The following is a 21,572-nucleotide window of genomic DNA, read 5'->3' as shown; positions in this document are numbered from 1 at the left end:
ATGTCCCATCCCTGGAAGTGTTCAAAGCCAGACTAGATAGGGCCCAGAGCAACCTGATCTGGCAAAAGGTGTGATTCAGGATACATTCAATGATTTTATATCTAAACTTGGGATCTCATTTATTTTTCTTCCAGTAAAACATAGACTCCAAATTATTGTAAACAGGACAGATCAATTAAATGCTGGATTTTATATTCCCCACTTCTTGATGCCTTATATAGTTTCACATCAGAATATGGCAAGTATAAAGTGGATTATTTCCATTTTTTTATTGATAATAGAACTTTTGTGACCTTCATCAAGGGATCACTCCTGGCCAAATGGTTCACACCAACTGAATGCATATTCTTTCCCTAAAATTCAAAGCCTGAAGGAAACCATTTTGTCTCCCACAAATATTTTTCCTTATCAAGAAAATAGTTTGGCTCTAGATTAGGGCACAGGAACAAATCAATGCACATGTGATGCGGATATGATTTAGCCCTGGAGCTAAACAGAGAGTGAACCATCTGAGAGGTATATCCACAGCAGGCCTGCCCCTCCTTCCCCTCATTTTGCAGCCTTTTAAATGTGCAATGGACACCATCATGCAAATCACTGAACAGAAAGAACAGAAACAGTGAATAAATAAGCTGCCTTGTCTTTGTTGAAAAATCCCTTGAAATATACCAGATTTTGCCCACAGTTGCTGGATATGTTATTGCAAAGAATAAAAGATATAAATGACAACATGCTGACTCAGGATATTTAGAAAGTAACCAGGACAAGCTAAAATACAAAGCAGCTTAGAAGGAAGAAGGCATATTGGATATCTCTGAAAAATGAGGAGATAAGACACAACAGAGTACTAAAATACTCAGTCACAAATTCTGCAGCAGGTTTGACCACAGACTTAGGTGCCAATGGTGTAGTGCATTTAAGAGATGATAGTTTCCATTAAAAGAAAATTAAGACACAGAGAAGACAGTATGACTCTGTACAAAAGTCCCAAGGCACAAGAAAGTAAATATAGAAGGAGAGGATACAACTGCTGTCAGCACAATGATAGTGAATGTGTAGGATGGAGAAAATGTTTTTTGAAGAAAGAACTTTATTCATTTGAAGCTATGCATATTCAAATACTCTTTTTGCAAAAAACCAAGAATACCTGTCATGACTGTTTTTCTTCTATATTTGTTATGTTTGAAAAATTGAGTATAGCATGGTAGTTAGTTTGGTTTCATTGTAAATCACAGAAGCTTTTTATTTTCTGAACTGGTGAAGTAATATTGATATTTTTACATCAAAAAGATTATTTTAAAAGACCCTAAAAGATTATCAAAAATAAAATAAAATTTTTGTTTTACTTTTGGCATTTCTTAATCTTCTATTTACTTTTTCAAATGCAGGGTTACTTTTAGATCAACAGTGGGGTGTTTTTAAAAAAATAGTTTGTAAGGAAAAATATAAAGGAGAGGCAGCAGGAGGTTTGGATGAAAGGAGAAGTATTGGGCTGAAGGGAAAGCATGAGTCTTGCTTTACATCTGGAGCTCTTTGGAGGGGTTAATAGTGAAGCTGATGAGGGAGATTTTGTTGATATATTATACTTGGATTTCAAGAATGCAGTAGCAAAAATCTGTTTCAAAGGCTCTAACAGGAGCCAAGCAACCACCGGAAGAAAGTAAAAGTCTTTAAAGAGGTAAATAATTGATTAAAAGATAAGAAACAAAGAACACTCTGTCCTTGTTATGGAGGGAGGACACCAGTGGATACCTGCAGAGAGCTGTGCTTCAATCTTTGGACTATTCAGCTGAAAAAGAGGGTGAAAACCAAGATGACAACTGCAAACAAAGTTTGCTGATATGCCAAGTTTCTCACAATTGTAAAGATGGTGTGTGAATTCTGTGAAAGAATGGCAAGGACTCTTGTGAAAGTGAATGACTGGCAAAAAAATAGCAGATGAAATTAAGTATACTTGAATGTAGGTAAACACAAAGTGACACTCTGTGGCTTTGCATGTACAATATTGGGATATGAGCTGTCACCACTGCTCCTGAGTGAGACCTCAGGGACCTATGGATAAGTCTTGTAAAAAAATTTGTTAAATACCATCATACATGGCCTTAGTACAAAAAAATGGAAGAATGTGGAATCTAGAGATTACACCACAAAAAACTAATAGAGAGGGAAACAGCAATATGATGTATGAAGAGTTGGTGACCTTAAGGACTAAAGTAATCCAAAATCTGTCAGGAGTGCATTCTCAAAATGGGAAAAACCGACCAGGGAGAAATTTATCTTGGAAAATAAAATACCTAACTCTCAGGGGATTAAATCCCAGGGTAGCATTTATGCAATCGAAAGGGAGTAAAAAAATTCCAACAAGTTTTGCTGTGAAGCTTGATCAGCAAATAAACAAGATCTATTCCAAAATTATATCCTTGTGAGTTAACTACCCAAAGGAACATGGGAAGGATTAATTTTCAGAGTCATCCTTCAATTGTCTTGTAAGAGTGCAAACAGCAATCCAGTATGACAGAAGACAGGAAACTTTCCCAGGCATCTGAGGATGTAAGGGAGGTAGATAGACGGAGATAAGCAGATATACAAGCCAGGCATGAAAAGTCCAGACCAGTAATACTGATGTTTTGAAAGCCTCACAGAGGCAGGGTCTGAAGGAGACCTGTTCAAAGGGATATGCTGGTCCCCATGGTCCCAGTAAAGGAAGGTTGTGGGTATTTCCATTTCCCAGTGCAGCAGCTCTTTCCAGGTTGCTCTGTACAAACTGTGGCGGGCATGGGGCAACAGGGCTCCTCTGCTCACACTTCTGCCAGGTAGTGCCATCCCCTAATTTACGTTGTCATAGGGGAGTACTGCCATGCTCTAGTGCAGTTTGAGTCTTTTCGGTTTCTTAGCTCTGGGGCAACGCTGATGGAGCTGATGGAGCTCTGTGGCTGCTGCAGACGTTGGTGTCTGGGCAGCTCAGTGCTCAGCGATGGCCTGTGTCCATCTGTGCACATCTGAGTACGCAGGCACACTGACTCACCTTCCTGTCCACCAGGTTACACTGGGAGAACAGAGATTATAAAAGACAAAAAAGGCTGCAAGGGATTTATGGCCGAAGCAAAATTTTAAAATTGATTCTCAATGTCCTGTGGTGCTCTCTCTCTCTCTCTCTCTCTCTCTCTATATATATATATATAGTTATATTGAGATGTGGGGTATTTTTTCCTTCTCAGCAAGAGATGTCCCATCTACATTTCTGAATTCAGAGAAATTTTTCATTTTTCTCTCGAAGTATTTTTTCTGTACTCCAATGCTTTTGTGGTGCCAATTACAGCAACCACACGGTGTTTTTCAGTATAGCAGGAGAGGTTTGGAAAGGAAACATTTTGAGCAAGTAACTGAGATGAGACACAATAATTTGGTATCAGCTTTCTATCTGTCAGGTGCAATCTTGAAGGAAAGAGAGATAGACAAGGAAATCAAGGGACTGCTTTGCTTTTTAAGGGAACTAAATTATTGTCCTGATACCATTGCAAAGTATGACTGCAAAGGTTGCACACAAATGAAACGTTGTACACAAATGTTCTTCATGTTTTCTTCAATTTCAAAATGAGGAGGATAAATGGTGTTGGCATGATCCTCTCTTGATGGAACTCATACAATATGTATGTCAGAATAAATCAATTTTTAAAAAATAAACACAGTAAGGGAATTAAAAGGAGTTAAACAGTGTTTGTACTTCAGTGTAGCCACACACAAACTTCCCTAATTTTTTGTTCATGATGGTTGAAATCATTAATAGCCCAAAATTTTCACTTTTCTTGGTTTTGGTTGATCTTTTAGAAAAAAAGTGAATTTAACCCAATTAGTCTATAGAATAATTAGTCAAACTGAGACAGAAAAGGAGGAAAGAAGGAAAACAACAGATAACTGATAATTGATCTTTCACAAATTAAAAAAAAAAAAAGCCTAGAGAATTCCATAAGAAGAATCTTAGCTCTAGAATATACTGACAGGCCAATTCGATCCACCTCTAGAAATGTAGCAGCCTAAAGGTTTAGTGGTGCTCCACAGGAACTAAAAAATCAAGTCACTTTCCTTATAATTTCTAAATAGACATATCAGTTCTTCAAGTTTCTTGTTTCACAGTTGATTTTTCATATATTACATAAAAAACAAGTGGCATTTTTCACCTGTTTGGCTGGTGCTCCTGAGATGCTTTTTGTACACATACCATGAGTTCATAGTCAGAGCCTGAGCTGGACCCCATTTTGGTGAATAGAGGCCTCTCACTTACTCAGATAGGCTTTGGATCGTGAGTGCTAGATCACGACAGTGAGGATCATAATTCAAATAATAAATTTGTTTTAGACAGCTTTTTTTAGTACTGCTTATTTTCAAAAATGTATCAAAAGTACTTTTCAGGTTTTGAGCCCTCAAACAAGATGTTTTTATGCCTTAAAATATAGTTAAATTTATCTTAACCAAATCTAACTTAGCCAAACGGGTTGATTATTCTGTCTTCTCTCCATGAAAACTGACAGAACATATTAGGTTCTAATCTTTTTTTATTTTCTTTTTTTTTTCTCTTAAAATGCAAAATATACAATTCTTATACCAAAATTTCTGCTTTTTCCTTTTTTTCCAAATTTAGAGCACTGAGCAGCTAGCTGGAGATCTTGCAGAGAGAAAACAGGCAAGACTTTTACTTTTCAAGCTGGTTGTTACCCTGAGCAGCTCCAGGTTCTGCAGAAAGGCAGTTTGACAGTTCTCAGCAGCTCCTGGGGACAGGCTTCCTCCCCAGTGGCATGCTTCCAAACCTTCTGTGGCTCTGAAATTGCATGCTGATGGATCCCTTATGGTATAGAAAAGCTAATGTTGTCTTTCACACACAGAAGAAGGAACTAAGAGGGGAAGAAGCGTGACTGACCTGGACAGCTAAAAGAAGAATCCTTTAAAAAAAAAGTGTGAAAGGAAGAAAAGACAGCCAGCAGAGGAGAGATGAATGAGGAGAGGAATTTTCCTGTTTGAGTACAGTTGGTGAGTACTGGGTGTAGGCACCATTCTTATGGATGTACCTGTCTGAGGTCCTTGGCCCTTGAGAAAAGACCAGAGACAACTTCTCTTCAGACCATGAGAGGGGAGCAAGTGAATCTTTCCAAAGCCAGAACGGAAAAAGAGCTTTTGTAGCAGAAAACCATAGTGATTGTGTGCATATTTATTTCTGACACTGAAGAATTTCTTCCTTTGCTGCTTGCTGACCAAGCACACTGAAAGTTTTTAACAATTGCCTGTGTCTGTCCTGTATATGATTGAATCTTCCCTTCTTTTATTTTGGGAACTCATGAGCACTCTTGTTTGTACCAGGTGCTGTGACAGTGTCTTTCAAGCCACCCTCCCTGTAACAGAAACATCCACTGCCTTTTTCAAACCAAAAGTTTTCTGTCTTCCTATATTTCTTCCTTTGTGATATACCCTGTATACTTTTCTTCCACCTTTTCCTTATTTTTTGAATTTTACATGTGTCTTTTACTTTCCTACTCCCACTTCTTACTTCCTACTCCCACCTGCCCTGGGCTTTATCATTTTCTGTTTTCCCAATGTTTTATGTAGCTTCATAATCCTTTCCCTAGTTCTGCTGTTCCACCCAACTCATTGTTATCTTTTATATTTTTCTGGGGCATATATCTTTCATGGTGCCAAGCTCATTTAGATGTGATGGCAGAGATGTGATTGGAGGCTGTGTCATGCTGGAGGCTGTTTATGGATGCCTACAACTCATTCTATTTGTAGGCTATGACAGACAAACAGAGAAATGTCATCACGTGTAAGCCTCAAAAAAGAAAGCAGAAGGTATTTCAAGGAAGGAATGAGGGTGTTGACAGAGCAGGTGTCTTTAGCTGTGCTTCAAATTCCTCAGCAGATCCTCAGCTCCTTCATCCTCTGAGCTACACCAGCAGGAGCCTTCTCAATGCTCTTGAGAGCATTTGGTAAAGGTTACCAAACTCTAAAAGACTCCTTTTATGTTTTCTATTGCTCAAGCTATTTTCAATATTTTGTTCTAGTCATGTGTTTTGTATAGGGTATTAGTTACTATAGCAACCTTAACTGCAATTTGACCAAGAATATAAACAAGAAATATGTACATTACACAGTAATAGTTCTGTATTCATTACATCCCAAATATTTCACAGGCAGAAGAATTTAAAATTATTTTTTAAGTGATCAGACAAAAGCCCTCCATTTATTTATGAAAACAAACTAATTGCAATACAAATTATTTGAGCCCTGCATTTGTAAGGAATGAATCAGACACAATTTGAAGAGGCAACTTATTAAAAATTATTAGAATTATATCTCTGTTAGTGACTCTTCAATAACAGTGACTTGGAGCAATGCATGCTTTATATCAAACAAGGTAAAAGCAAGATAGTTCACATTCATATTGCAATTAACAGAAAGACTGGATTAAAAATCTGGAAAAGAGATAGAAGGTTTTGCACTGTTCACAGGAGCCATGATTTTGTAATTCCAATGACAATTTTCAGGTGGTACATCTTGAGCTGCACGTATAGTCCTGTGCACATTCTAACCTGTCAAGGTGCAAAGCTCAGGGTGAGAGACGTGCTCAGATCCTGCTAAGCCTGTCTGCAAGGTCCCAGATACTAAGAGGGACATGAGTTAATTGTGCTAAAATGGACATTTAAGCACAAGCTCAAATTACACTAAATTCACAAATATGTCATCAGTTCGAAAAATTTGGGTTGGGATATTTTTGGAAAATTTAGGCAAGAGTAAATATGAATTGCAGTCAGATTTGGTCATTTCAGTAGTTAAAGTGTCAAATGGCTAATAAAAATATAACAACAATAGCTTGGAGGGGGGATGTCTTATCATTAATGAACTGACCAAGCATGCTCCCAGAAAAATGGAGCTTCAACCCTGATCTCTCTGTGCCAGGGAGAGTTAAACCTAGTGGGATATTACAAGATATGTAACTCACATAGGTAAGCTTTCTAGGACCTCAGTCTAACAGAGGAACTTGGCTTTCAATGCTACTCCAACATTACCCAGATGTATTTGATAATTACTTAAAAGGAGACACAACTCCAGAGGGAATAAGAATTTATAGTGGGGTATTTTCCTTATTCTCATGCTTTTGGAGCAAACCTACCAAAATTATTATTATGGAAATCTGGCTGTTTGAGTTGCCTGTGTTCTTCCGATGCAATTTCCATCTTTTAAATTTGTCTCACGGATTCTTTTTAGTTCCATTCTCACAAACACGTCAGTGCTATCACGCAAACATCATCAATGACACTCCAGCAAAAATAAGCAAGTGCTTAAGTGCTTTCAAGAATGGAGCACTGGTGAGCGTCTCATTCAAGACCAGTCAGAGCTAGACACAAAGGAGCTGATTCCTTGTGAGTATAAGAAATAAGTGTTTTGTATCATGCTAAATTTTAGGTGAATAGGAATGAAATGACAGCAGTGCAGTGAGGCGTGTATTTTATAAAGATACTGCCAAGGGATAGAAAATTTTTTTCCAGTCTGTGTATTTTGGGACAGGAATATGCAAGTCAAGTAAATTACCATTGTTACCGAAAAATCAATGACTTGATTTTTCAATTTCTGTTACCTAAATTTCTTGTCCCTGTATTGATCATAGAAGCAGGCTGGGAAAAAAATAATGTCCAAATAGTTTCTGATCTCTCTTAGAATTAGAGCATAAGGGAAATTACACATTTCTGAGGTGTTTTCTTGCTGTATCCAACTGGAGAAGGCTATGAAATAAATTCCCTTAAGAGCAAATGGTCACAACTCCATTGATCTGAACTGCATCACCCTCAATTTATATCAGAACAGGCAATATCACAATTTCATGAAGGTGCTTACTGCTTCTTATCTGCCCACAGAGCTCATGGGAACAGCAGTGATATCCACAGAAACTTTAGGTACATAATACTAAGCATCATTTAGACACACAACATTACCATTTTCAAATACTGATTTCTGACACAGAAAAGTGTTTAAGCCCAACTCTAAGTGTCACTTTTAGTGATTATTTTTATAGATGTGCAAAAACTAATAAACTGTCTCAGATCCTTAGGGTGGGTAAAACTCTGTTCTTCACTGCACATTGTTTCACAGACCTTTAAAGCAAGCAGTCCTTTCACAGTATACAAATCATCTCCTGTTCTCCAGATGAGATCTATGCCTTTTTCCATGCCAGAAAAAGTGTAGATCTCCACATTCATATTTCTTAGTAGAGGGATTGTAAGAAAAGGTCATTTATTCCACACTTTTAAATCAGGATGCTATTCCAAACAAAAGAACTTTAAGCTGGTGTATCAGATATAGCTGCAATTTTAGGGAGATTAATCTACCTGAATTAAGCAGTCTTAATACATAAACAGATGAAAGCTTGTGGACTTTATAAACACAGTATTTGCATATCTTTACATATAAAACAGACACGAAAATGGAACTTAGACTTTACAATAACTTGTGCAAATCACAAAAAAGTGCTATAAATACCCCTATAAATACAGCCAAGTATTTATACTATCAGTCCTATTTATACTTTTATTATTTTATCCAGTATTTATACTTTCAGTCCTATTCTTCCTTTCAGTCCTATGACTCAGACCTGCCTTGCAGTCGATGCCATTGAATAATGTCAAATTCTCCTCAAAAAAAATCAGAATTAAAAAAAAATCAAAAAAGGCTAATAGCTAATTTTGCTTAGAATGGGAAAAATTGATAAAGGTACAGAGCTGTGAGTCACTTGTGACACATAACAATATAGATTACCATAATTTAATAATCAATAAAACCTCAGCTGAACACAGAAGGTATTTCTGCAGCTCAGAAACAGTAACTCTGTTTTCTTTGAATAAGAGGATCCAGGGAAAGCCTGTGGAAAAAATCAAACACATTTTACATTTTAAGAAATAATGATCAAATTCAATTCACAACATAATAATGGTTGTTTGTGGATTGTTTTTGTTTTAGGGCTTTGTGTTTGTTTGAAGTTAAACTATTCAGAAACCAATTTGTAGACATAGAGACACGGGTTTAGCAGCGTTAGGTTTACATTTGGACTTGATGATTTTTAAGATCTTTTCCAACGTTAGTGATTATATGAAATATAAGAAAGAAGAATCCATCTGAATATTTTTGCTATCAAAACATTGCTTAACCTTTGTAGGGCTCTTTGTGATACCAGATTTTGTTGTATCAGTTTCCACTATGCAACTGATCAACATCAAAGAACCACAGTTCCTCTCATGGTTGAAATAAATGCTCTCATGCTTACACCTCTGCCTAGAACAGCTGGAACTGTCCAGGAAATGTTATAGTCAGAAATGCATTGAATCATAGAGTCACAGAATGGTTTTGGATGGAAGGGACTTTAAAAGTCACCTGGATCCAACCACCCTGACATAGGCAGGGACACTTTCTGCTAGAGCAGGTTGCTCAGAATTCCATCTGTCCTGGCCTTGGGCACTTTCAGGGATGGGACATCTGCAACTTCTCTGGGAAACTTGTTCCAGAGCCTCACTGCCTTCACAGTAAAGAATCTCTTCCTGATATCTAATCTAAACTCACCCTCTTTCAGTTTGAAGCTTTTCCCTCTTGTCCTATCACTACATTTTCTTGTCGAAATTTCCTCTCCAGCTTTCTTGCAGAAGGTCCAGCCTTTTGGTCACTGTTGTGGAAATAACTGCATTTTAGAAATATATGAGAAATATCTAGAATAGATGTTATAGAGAGGGTCTTCTTTGCAGATTGAAGAGACTCAAACAAATTGAAGCAAACATTTTTGATAATTACTGTAAACATTGTCATATTTAGGTAGAATTTTGAGATATTAATATTATTAATAGCAAGAAGAGAGAAAATAATTTAAAATACACACAAATACATTTTTTTCATAATTATTTGGCAAGTTGGATTTCTACAAAATCTAAGAATTCTTGCAATTTTAAAGAATATAGGCTGGCATGAATATATTAAGGCTCCCTGGAATTATGATTGGAAAACCCCATCACCACTCAGGTGCAGTGTCTTAGAAGAATGTTAGTCCATATCTGAAAAAAACCAGGCCCACTAGGATAGCCCACAGATGATGAGGTTATATAAAATGTGTCTGCTCCAAAGGTGACCAGATTATTTGATAATGGATGGCCCACAATGTGACCAAGATGGATCTGAGAAAATACACATTAAAAAGTAGCCTACAGAACTATATATAAACAAAATCAAAGAAAACAAATCAGTTTAGATCAGTTAGTTTTGAATGGGTATCAAAATATTATCATACTTTTAAAATACATGTAATCATCCAAATGGACTGTAACTGGTGATGCAGCCTCTAAATTGGACATCTGGAGCTGAGGCAAACCCCAGTGGGCAGTGCAAGGGGCTGTGTCTTTTCAGAGTCAGGTGTGCAGAGCTGGTGCTGTGGCATCCTGCCCTGTGTGACTAATTGCACAAGCACTGCCTTGTTAGGGAGAAAGGCAGCTGTACCCTAAAGTCAGATCTCAGGTTTCATTATTGGTGGTTGTTCTGGTTACATGCCCTTGAGGTTTGGTCCAGCTGTGAAATCTGAATGTAACAGTTCACTTAGATTATCTTTAGTGACAATGCATTCTGCTGCAGTTACTGTTGGGTAGTAGCAGTGGGGAAGTGGAAGCTGCCCTTTCAAGGCTGGCATAGGAGCTCTGTAGCTTTTTCTCTTTGTGATGGATAAGAGCGATGATCAGAGCATGTGAGCTGTGTGGTGCTGCATCCAACCATCCAAAGCCAGGGAGGTTTCAACCTTATACAAACACCTATAAGAAAAGGACTACACTTGTAATAAGCAGAATTTTCCTTAAAAATATGAGTCTTGTGATTAAAGGTGCAACACATGGAAACCCCTCCTAGAGCCTGATTCTCACAGAGACCTATGCCAAGCAACAGCAAGAATATATTATCAACATACCCTTTACATGTCTGAATAATTCTCAACATTAATGCAGGCTCTGTGAGTGCTTTAAGGCACAAATAGAGCCCACAGTGAGCAGAAGTCCACTGCTATTTGTTTTTCAGTTTTATAAACTCTATTCTTCAAAGAAGTATCTTTTTAATAGTCAGGGAAAGAGAGACTGTTGTGGTTTTTATGTTGGTTTATCCATTACAATTTGACCACCAACTGCTATGGGAGAAGATTTCAAAAGCAGAAATGGGCAGCTAGATGCTGAACACGCACTGAACACCAAAGGGAGTTTGGCTCCTAACTCCCTTGTGCCTTTGCAAATCTGCCCCAGAAGCTTTAAGTATAACAAACCAATTCAGTGCTGACTGTATTACAGTCTGTATTACATATTCTTGTTTTCACTGCAAATCTTAAGCAAATCTCCTATTTCACAAAAGAACATAACATTTTCTTATTTTGCAGTAGACTGCATTTTAAAGCTGATGGAATAAATGAAAATGACTGACTGCCTCTTTGGTGTACAAGCAAAATGAAAAAGATACCAGGAATTGCTCTCCTCCTGTGCTAGGGATCGTACCTTACCCCCCACCTCCAAAAAGTCTTTTTTCTGCTTTGGAGAGCACAGCAGTCCAGCTGAGATGACAAAGTACATGCTCTCACTTTGGATGGATGACTAGGGATAGTCACTCATCCCCTTAACAAGAGGACCAAGGCCATCCCACCTAATGTTAGCCTGTGATTCCTGCAAGGTGCCTTTACAGCAAACAGAACATACAGATCACGATCAGACATTATCTGGATTCTTGCTGTCTCTTATCTGGGATCCTAAAATTGGGCAAAATGGGTCTTAATCTCTACATGTCTCCATTGATACACAGGCAGCAAAACCTCTGAATGTCAGGACCTGGAACAAATTGAATGGCTCCTGTGCATACTATGAACTAGGAATACACTAACCTTTATCACCCACTTCTGAATATTCTAAATGAAAATAAGGCAATAATAAATGATTGAGAACCAAGGTCCCAAGGGAAACCAAGGGAAAAAATTTATCACACCAAATTGCTTCATTAAGATCTTTTGAAACTGACAGACCTATTTCCAACAAAGTCTAAATTGGCAATATTCTATTACCTTTTCAATAATTTTTTAAATAACTGCCTGTAATGAAGTGATCCATTTCAATCTTATGGACTTAAGAATCACTATGATATGGCAGCTCACTTCCAGACATTAAGGTATTTCACACTGCCTTTAGAACATTGCCATGAGAATCTGTGGGGTTTTTAGAGGATCAAATGAATTTTGATCTACTTCCCAAAATCTTCAAAGAACTCATGCTTCCTCTTTCAGAGGACTCATGTTCCCACGAGGAAGCATAGACCACAGATAACAACACTCAGAATTTCTATTTCTTGATTTTTTCCTAACAATCGTTACCCCAAATATTAAAAGAATTCTAAACTGATCAATTACTTAGTCATTTCTTTAAAAAATATTTGAAGACATGAAATTATTGCATGCTTTCAATAGATACTGGTGGAAGTTCTGTTCTTCTTTCACTCCATTTTACTAGTATATTATGAAGGGCTGAAAAGAGAAAGATTTAAGGCAATGCCAGGTAAACACGGCTTGTGTGTACTGCAAAGAACTGATGATAATTAATGTAATCAGAAATCTGTCCATGTGAAAAAACGACAGTGATGCTATCTTGAATTCAATCAGAACTCATCTGATTTTTTCAGGTCTGCAGTCTGGGAGTTAAGCTCCCCAGAAACAGAGACATGGAGACTTTATACAGGAAAAGGGAAAGCTGAATCTGAGAAGCAGATTATTTCCGTGGTGAGTTCTGATCTTACTGTGTAGAAGTCCCACAGACAGAGTAGGTTACTGATGTTCTCAAGAAGAAAAGCCCCTCTTGTGCATCATTTTTAGACAGAGAGGAGCTCTAATTTAGAAGTTAGGAAAGGAAAGGCAATGATAACTTAGGAAATAGATGAACTGTAAAGGACTAAGTAGGGAGGATAGATCATCACTGCTCAGAAGCTGCTGTTTTAGAACAGCTGGGTAAAATTCTGTTTAAGAAGGGAATGAGATGACAAAGAACAAAAAATTAATTCAGTAAAAAAGGCTAGACCTCTCTTAGTTTCATGCATGAAGGGTAGAACATGGATCTCCCTTCTTTCCAAATGAAAAAAAATCGTGACTGGTTAAAGCAAGCAGGAAGATACTTAATCTCATTATTTATGAATATCATTATGCCTCCCTTCAGAAGGGCATTTTGCCAGCTTTACTTAAGCAGCAGCTAGGCTCTTTCTCAAAACCCCATCTTTGGATGGTATTAGGAAAGCCAATCACTGTCCGGTGTCAGGCTATCCAATATTTGGGAAGAAAATTGAGGTTATGCTGAGGGGTCAATGCTTGCATTTCAAAGGTTTAGATGGTCCCCATCTAGCTTGGTCAATATGTAAGTCGAGAAATAAGAGTACAGGATCATTTCCTAATGAGTCTATTCTGTTGATGGGCCTTTTAGATTTTCCTGTGAAGGCAGATAACGGATTACATTGATAACGGATTACAGCAGGAAGAGCACCTCAAATTCCTCTTTTTCAGAGGCAAAATTCCACCACTTTATTCTTGTCCCATACTTACACATAGCTACTGTGAGTAATGCTGCATTGCAACTGAAACTTCAATGCAATCAATACTTTGATTTTATAACTCCTTCCCACTCAGCCAAAATCCTAGATTTATTACTCATACAGGACACAATCCTGTCATCACTGAAGTCAGTGGAAAGACTGCCATGTAGCTCAGATTAGCAAAGTTTTGATGGATAATTGCAGTAAACATTCATGTGTATTCTGTTACTTGGCAGAAACAGTAAGGCTGTTTGCCTTTGAAAGAAAGGGTCATCAACCTCCTCCTTAAGGAAACAGTTTAGAGACATTTACATTATTTTAAACCTGACATTGTCACAAGGTTGTTTAAACCAGACTATCAAATTCTTTTTTAGTAAATACAGGAAGATAACTAGATGTGAAATCTGGCAAGCACCTGAACAGGCTATCTCCCTCTGCAGGCTTGTACAGATCACTCACTGTAAGGAACTCACAGAATCACAGAAATTCTAGTTTGGAAGAGACCTTTAAGATCATCGAGTCCAACCCATGTTCTAACACCTCAACTAGATCATGGCACCAAGTGCCACATCCAGTCTTTTTTAAACTCTTCGAGGGATGGTGACTTTACCACCTCCCTGGGTAGATGATTCCAGTATTTGATCACTCTTTCTGTAAAATACTTCCTCCTTAATTCTAGCCTGTATCTCCCTTGGCGCAGCTTGAGACTGTGTCCTCTTGTTCTGTCTGTTGTTGCCTGGAGAAAGAGACCAACCCCCAGCTCACCACAGCCACCCTTCAGGAAGTTGAAGAGAGTGATGAGGTCACCCCTGAGTCTCCTTTTCTCCAGGCTGAACAACCCCAGCTCCCTCAGTCGTTCTTCATATGGCTTGTGTTCCAAGCCCCTCACCAGCCTCGTTGCTCTCCTCTGGACACGCTCAAGCATCTCAACGTCCCTCCTAAAGTGAGGGGCCCAGAACTGGATACAATACTCCAGGTGAGGCCTCACCAGTGCCGAGTACAGGGGAAGAATGACCTCCCTGCTCCTGCTGGCCACACCATTCCTGATACTGGCCAGGATGCCTTTGGCCTTCTTGGCCACCTGGGCACACTGCTGGCTCGTGTCCAGCCGACTGTCAACCAGCACCCCCAGGTCCCTTTCCACCTGAGCACTGTCCAGCCACACCGTCCCTAGCTTATATCGGTGCAGGGGGTTATTGTGGCCAAAGTGCAGGACTCGGCACTTGGACTTATTGAACTTCATCCCATTAGATTCTGCCCATCCATCCAACCGTTCCAAGTCCCTCTGCAAAGCCCTCTGTCCCTCTAACAGATCAACACACGTTCCCAGCTTAGTGTCATCTGCAAATTTGCTAATAAAGGACTGTAAACCCTCATCCATGTCATCAATAAAAATATTAAACAGAACTGGCCCCAGCACAGACCCTTGAGGGACACCCCTGGTGACTGGCCGCCAGCTGGATGCAGCGCCATTCACCACCACCCTCTGGGCCCGGCCATGCAGCCAGTTCTGAACCCAGCAAAGAGTGCTCCTGTCCAAGCCATGGCCTGCGAGCTTGTCTAGGAGTGTGCTGTGGGAGACAGTGTCAAAGGCCTTGCTGAAATCCAAGTAAACAACATCTACAGCCTTCCCTGCATCCACTAGCCGGGTTACCTGGTCATAAAAGAAGACCAGGTTGGTCAAACATGACCTACCCCTCCTAAATCCATGCTGGCTGGGTCTGATACCCTGGCCATCTTGTAAATTTTGCGTGATGGCGCTTAATATAAACTGTTCCATTATTTTGCCAGGTATAGAGGTCAGGCTGACTGGTCTATAATTGCCAGGATCTTCCTTTGCACCTTTTTTGTGAATGGGTATCACATTGGCCAGCTTCCAGTCATCTGGAACCTCACCAGTGAGCCAGGACTGTTGGTAAATGATGGAGAGTGGCTTTGCAAGCTCGTTTGCCAGCTCTCTCATTACCCTGGGGTGGATCCCGTCTGGTCCCATAGATTTATGAGTATCCAAGCATTTCAGTAGTTCTATGACTGCCTCCTCTTGGATAATGGGGGGACCATTCTGCTCCCTGTCACCATCAACCAACTCCTACATCAGAAGATCCCTGAAGTGTGGATAGGTACAAATTAAGTGATTGAGGTACATAGGTGAAATTCATCTACCCTGAAAAAAATATTTTGAGGTGTGGTAGAAGATATTTCTGCAACATTATTGGAAAAATAAATATGAATATCGATTTCACAAGATTATTTGTATCCCAAATTTTCTATTGAGAGTGTCACAGTTATTACTTTCCTACTTAGCACATCCAGTGAACCCACCATCAGAACTCAGGAAACTGCAGCACCATCTTCCTGATAAAAAAATCACAGAAATCCTCTCAGGACCTTTCTCTTATGAGAAGTGTACCCAAAAGTTCAGTTAGCATAAGCCATACAAACTCATTTCTTGGAACATCTGCCAAAGTGAATGTATCTCTAGAGATTAAGCCACTTCAGTCAAGGACTCTTTGAGTCTAAGTGTAATTTGTTGATAGTAATTATTTTTAAAGCACTGATGGTTGCACACCTGGTTATACGTGCTTTCTCCCAGTTTTCCTCTCATGCCTGTTAACACTTCTTGTGAAGACCCTGCTATTAAAAGGTAAGCCAAACATTCAATGTCAAGATAGAAGGACTGATTCTATCTTTGAAATCTCTTTCATCTGGCAGCCTGGCAGAATTAAAGTTCAACCAAGCATTCTCAAGGTATGATGAAAAAAGAGATGCAAGACACTTGATTAACTGCTCTTGCTGACATCTTTGATTTTTTATCTCAATATATTTTGTTCCCTATTTATGAAGCTTCCACAACCACAACAGTGGTCTAAACCCCAGTTAGGAGCAGTATCTAATAAGGAATAAAAACTTCAAGTACCCTAGCCAGAATAAGTGCTTATGAAAATTTTTAATCACCTACATAAGATTACCCTTGCTTTAGCTTTACAATTCTTTATTTACTCCTTAAACCATTAATACTTTACTTATTTTTTCTTCTGATCATAGATTTAAAAGTTTCTTCTGTGTTTGCCTGATTTAACCTCTTTCGCTGCTTCAATGCCTCCATTTCACCCAGCCATCGGACTTCTTTCATGATCAGTATCATAATTTCTCACCATTTTTCTCACAGCCTGGACTCTTCTTGTCCTCTTTCTCTCTTCTGACAACTTACCCCTCTATTTATGGATTAGTTAGAAACAATATGACTTTACCCACATGTCCTTCTATTTCACTTTCAACTCGCAGCTATCTGGTCATTCTTTATGGAAGGAGAATGAGAGCACAAGAAGAATATTAGAGTTACTGTAACAATCTTAGGAATCCCTTTGAAACTACTTGTTTTCTTTGATTTAATTTTACCCTTCTTCAGGGACCTATGAAACTATTACTTCCTCAAACCACCAAAACTAAAGTTTTGGAAGATACCATTTTTGTCCTCTTGGACCTAACACAGAACTCCTCTTGGAACAGTGTATGTTCACATCTTCATCAATTCCCACTTCACCTGACTGCTAAGGTAGTATATTTGAGAACATACTTATCCACTCTTTAAGTCACTGTGTGGGTTTTCTGTCCTTGTTTTCCTTCTCTCTTCTCTCTACACCTTGTTTCTCATCAGCAAATACAAATTTGACTACCATCTGTTTGCTAATGACTCATAGATATACTAGGCTACTCCAGACTAAACTCCTTATGTCCAAACTGAAATCTCAGCTTGCCTCTCTGACATATCCTCATGTAGATGTAGCCATCATCTCCAATGCATCATGAATCAAACAGAAAGCCTATCCTTTCCTGTACACTGAACCTTTCTTTCTCAGCCAGTTAGCTCAAAATACGAGGACACAACTTAAGTCTTTCTCCCAACACACCAGAAGATCTTTAGTTTCTAGCAACTGGGTTGCAAGACTAAATGAAATGTAAGACCCAGCATGAGGAAACCATGCCAAGAGAGCTAGGTTGAAGCATAATTCTTCCAAATGCTTAAACAAATGGTTCAGAATAATAATGGTAGCTCAAGTTAACAGACATTCACAAGATGTTAAACCAAGCCCTTTCCTGAGCTCATAATTGAGACGCTGCATAGCTGTACATCAGTCAGCAGCACGGTCACTCAGGTAGACAGCTGAAGGGAAGTACCTAGATTCAGTACACCTGGGCATGGAGCCCTCCTGACAGGTATGACCAAAGCCTCCTCACAACCAAACATCTCTCCTCTCTCAAACAAAGAAGGATCTTTCCAGCTCTGAAAAATGTAATGTTGCCCTTCCCAAATCCAACGAGATTTTTGCCAAAAAAAGAGATTGTTTTCTGAGATATTTATGGCCTTTCTCCTCTGCTTCTTCAATATTTCTCCCATTTGACAGAACTTATTTAATTCCCAAAGCCTGCTGACACTGTCACATTTTACTCACTGTCATGATACTGACTGACTTGTCTGTTTATCCTAGCTACTGTTACCCACATTATTAGCCTTGCATTGTCATAGGTTATGCTTTGCAGGATCTTCTTATGCTTGACAAGAAAATGAATAATCTTTTTTCCTTGAACTACTATAACAAAGTTCCCTTTTCCCCTGTTAACCCTCCAAAACAAAAATGTTTAAACCTCTGAGAAACAGTTCCTATGTGGAATAGTAATCTTGATGTTGTCTCCTACAGGCATCTTGAAGGCTGCTATCTACACATTCCGCCTTCCCTCAAAGGCAGAAATGTCTTTCAGAAGTCTCATCTTCCTACGGAGGGGATCAGTGTAGGTCCTTTGAAAATAAAGTGTGTTAGAGCCTGCCCCTGAGGAGCTAAGTAGTGCTTGACAGTGCTTTAAAACAGGCAACTTACATTTTCCCAGTGTAACACTTTTCCCAACTGTTCCCCCTAAACTAAGCCTTCCACAAGGGAATACAATATAGCAGAGCAGGAGCAGGCCACCCAGGGGCCCTCTTGAACAACACTATCATGATATCCTCTTTGCTGACCAATACTCCCTTGAAGTATCCTGCCTGACAGCCTCTAACCACTTTTCCCTGTTTTCTTCTTCTTTCCTCATCTTGGAAGGCCATTGATACTTACACTTATTGGCCCCTGCTGGTAGTATATAAAACAATCATGTGGTTGTAGCTGATACTGCAGATGTCATAATTATTGTCAGTCTAACAAGAGATTCTAGTTTCAACACAAAATTACCACAAAGAGAAAGCAGAGTCCAATCTAAGCCTAAGAAACAAATTTTTTGACTGTAGACAGACTGTGGGTGGCATGGCCTCCTTTTTATTCTTTATGATATAATAAATTTGGGTTAGGAACATATGCACATATAAATATTTTTTTCATTGTTCCAGCCTAGAAGACTGTTATGACTAAAGAAGTCATTAAATGTTTCAAGTCTGAAAACAGAGTTCTTGAAAAGAGAATGTGCTAAGTGAGAGTATTTGGAACTCTGGTCTCTATTTTGCTCACAACTAAAGAGCTTACGTGACAAAAAACCATTTGTATGAAGTTGCTCATGGAGAACACTGTTCTACTTTTTGACTTCCTCACACTAAATAGCTGTTTTGCTGAAGACTATCTTATTATAGATTTTTTCCCCAGTATAATATTTTGAATTTTTGAGCTTTCACATTCTGAACTTCACAATAATATTCTGGCAAAAAGCTACAGGCTTCTGTGCCCAGTGCAAGTACAGAAGGCCTATGGATTCCTACAAACATCCCTTTTAAATAAGTATGTGGTATATTTTCAGATATGTTCTGAATCAGTAGTTTTTCTTGGATAGGTGCAAATAGTCTTGCGCCTTACAGAAAGATGTTTCTTCCTCCCATAAAAAGACAACATGGAAATGTGGATTCAATATTATTAACATAGCAAGCTGAAAAAAATTAAAAGAGAAGAGGAAATCTAACCTTTCAGACCTTTGTTTTATATGGCACAGAGGAATAAAAGGACAAGCTCTCAACTGAAAATAAATCCTTGTCAAGTTACTTTTAAATCACCCTGATTAGTACAAATAGTCTTGACATATACTCTCCCCATACCGTCTATAGGGAATAGAAAGAAATATTGCCTCTGTTCAAACTCATAAATTTGTGGATTTTATGGTAGTACATTAGGTACTTAATATACAACAGAGAGATTACAGTCATTAGGTTAGATCATATTCTGTAATTACCATGTTTAGGTACTGCAGTTCCACACTGAACTCAAGTCAGGTTGGTGGAGACTCCTCCTGAAATGCCATGCTTCAGTTCCAGAGTCATCTTCTGGCTTTCTTGGCTTTGAGGGGAAAAAAATATGCCAAACAAGGTTTGTAAAAGTCACTGTGACAGGTACCTGAGTCTGTTGAGAGGATGAAATCTTCTCGGGGTGGGTGTCTGGGCTATCCTGTTTATCTCAGGCTAATGGCAACATGCTGAAGGCCAACAGTGTTTGTGCATTGTGGTTTACTGTCACAGGATGTAAGAAAGGAGAGAAGGCATCTTTTGCAGTCATACTGATCATGGTTCTTGGTTATTTTACCTTATCTAGGTGCTACGAAGGGAAGAAATTAACACCTGTATAGCTCAAAAGAGAAGGAATTGGGTCCCAAAAACTCAATGAGGCCCCAGAAATCCTCAGAAGAAGAACAGAAGGCCTTGGATACTGTAAATCTGTGCTATGTGAGTCAAGACGAAGAAGGCACATATTATATCATACTGGAGCTTTGGTAGAATCTGCCATGAGTAGGATTAAACAGCAACTTCTCAAGAGTGCTTACTGAAACAGCACAGAAAGAAATGATACCATCATTACTGCTTTCAACTATATGCATATAAATGGTGTTTATTTATGATTTTTCAATTATCCTAACTTAACAGACAATACACCAAAACAAAACAAAAAATTATTGGGCCGGATGCAATGCAAACAATTGCTCATTTCAGAAGTCTAAGCCTCAGATTTCTGGATGCCAGAAAGTAAGTCTCAGCTTAAGTTTTCCATCTTTCTTACAATCGTTAGCAAACTCTCCCCAGTGCTCTGACAAGGATAAGTGGAGGAGCCTGAGCAGCTCTGACTGGGGAATTCTACACAGCAGCCTGGCTACATGATGTCTGGTACTAACAAGTATTAGCACCATTTTACTTTCACGAATGGAAAGAAATGAGTCCCGGAGGTGTTCTTAAAATATGGATGAATGCTAACTAAAACCAGATCCCTTCTGTGAAAGCGTTTGGGGGGCAGCGGGTTTGGGAGCGGTCGGGGAAGGCAGTGAGGGGGCTGCGGGCCTGGCCCGGCAGGGAGGGAGAGCTTGCCACGAGATGGCAGCAATGCCACGTCTGGCTCGGCATCCTGCCTGGCTCCGCTTTCCTAATTTTTTTTTTTTTTTTTTTTTTTTTTGAGTGAGAACCACAACGTTTTTACCTAAATACGAGCTTATTACAAAGTCAGCCTACCTCGTTCAGCGCCTATTCACCACCTTCATGCAACTTACAACGAGAAAACAACTTTGCATATTTCCCCACGAAAGAAAACTTGTCGTAAGTGAATAATTACAACCTTGAAACTACCTTTCCAAAAGGGCTTGTGTTTCCGTTTTTCCTTCCTATGAGCTTTTGTCTTTTAATTACGGATATAGGTAAGCATTAATTATGGAGTCAGGCCCAGCATGCAGTGATGGTGACAATTCATACTGGATTGAAAGTCAGGGTTGGGCACGTTTTTGCCACCCGTTTGAAGGCAGGCCTGGCACAGAAACCCTTGCTGGGATCATGGAGCATAGGGACCTGTGACATGACAACCTTGGATCACCATTTCCTTTCCCTCGGGCTTAAGGAACCAACCTGCTCCAGGCTGGTGGTGGGGAAGCCTCTGGTGCATACTGCCATGTCATATTCTGATTGGTTTTTCTTTACTTTTGGAAAGGATTGTTAATGGCAGAAATTCCTCTTG

Source organism: Melospiza georgiana, chromosome 3 (assembly GCF_028018845.1).
Source record: "Melospiza georgiana isolate bMelGeo1 chromosome 3, bMelGeo1.pri, whole genome shotgun sequence".
NCBI classification, from domain to species: Eukaryota; Metazoa; Chordata; class Aves; order Passeriformes; family Passerellidae; genus Melospiza; species Melospiza georgiana.
The sequence above is the reverse complement of the archived record's forward strand: the minus strand, read 5'-3'. Positions refer to the sequence as shown.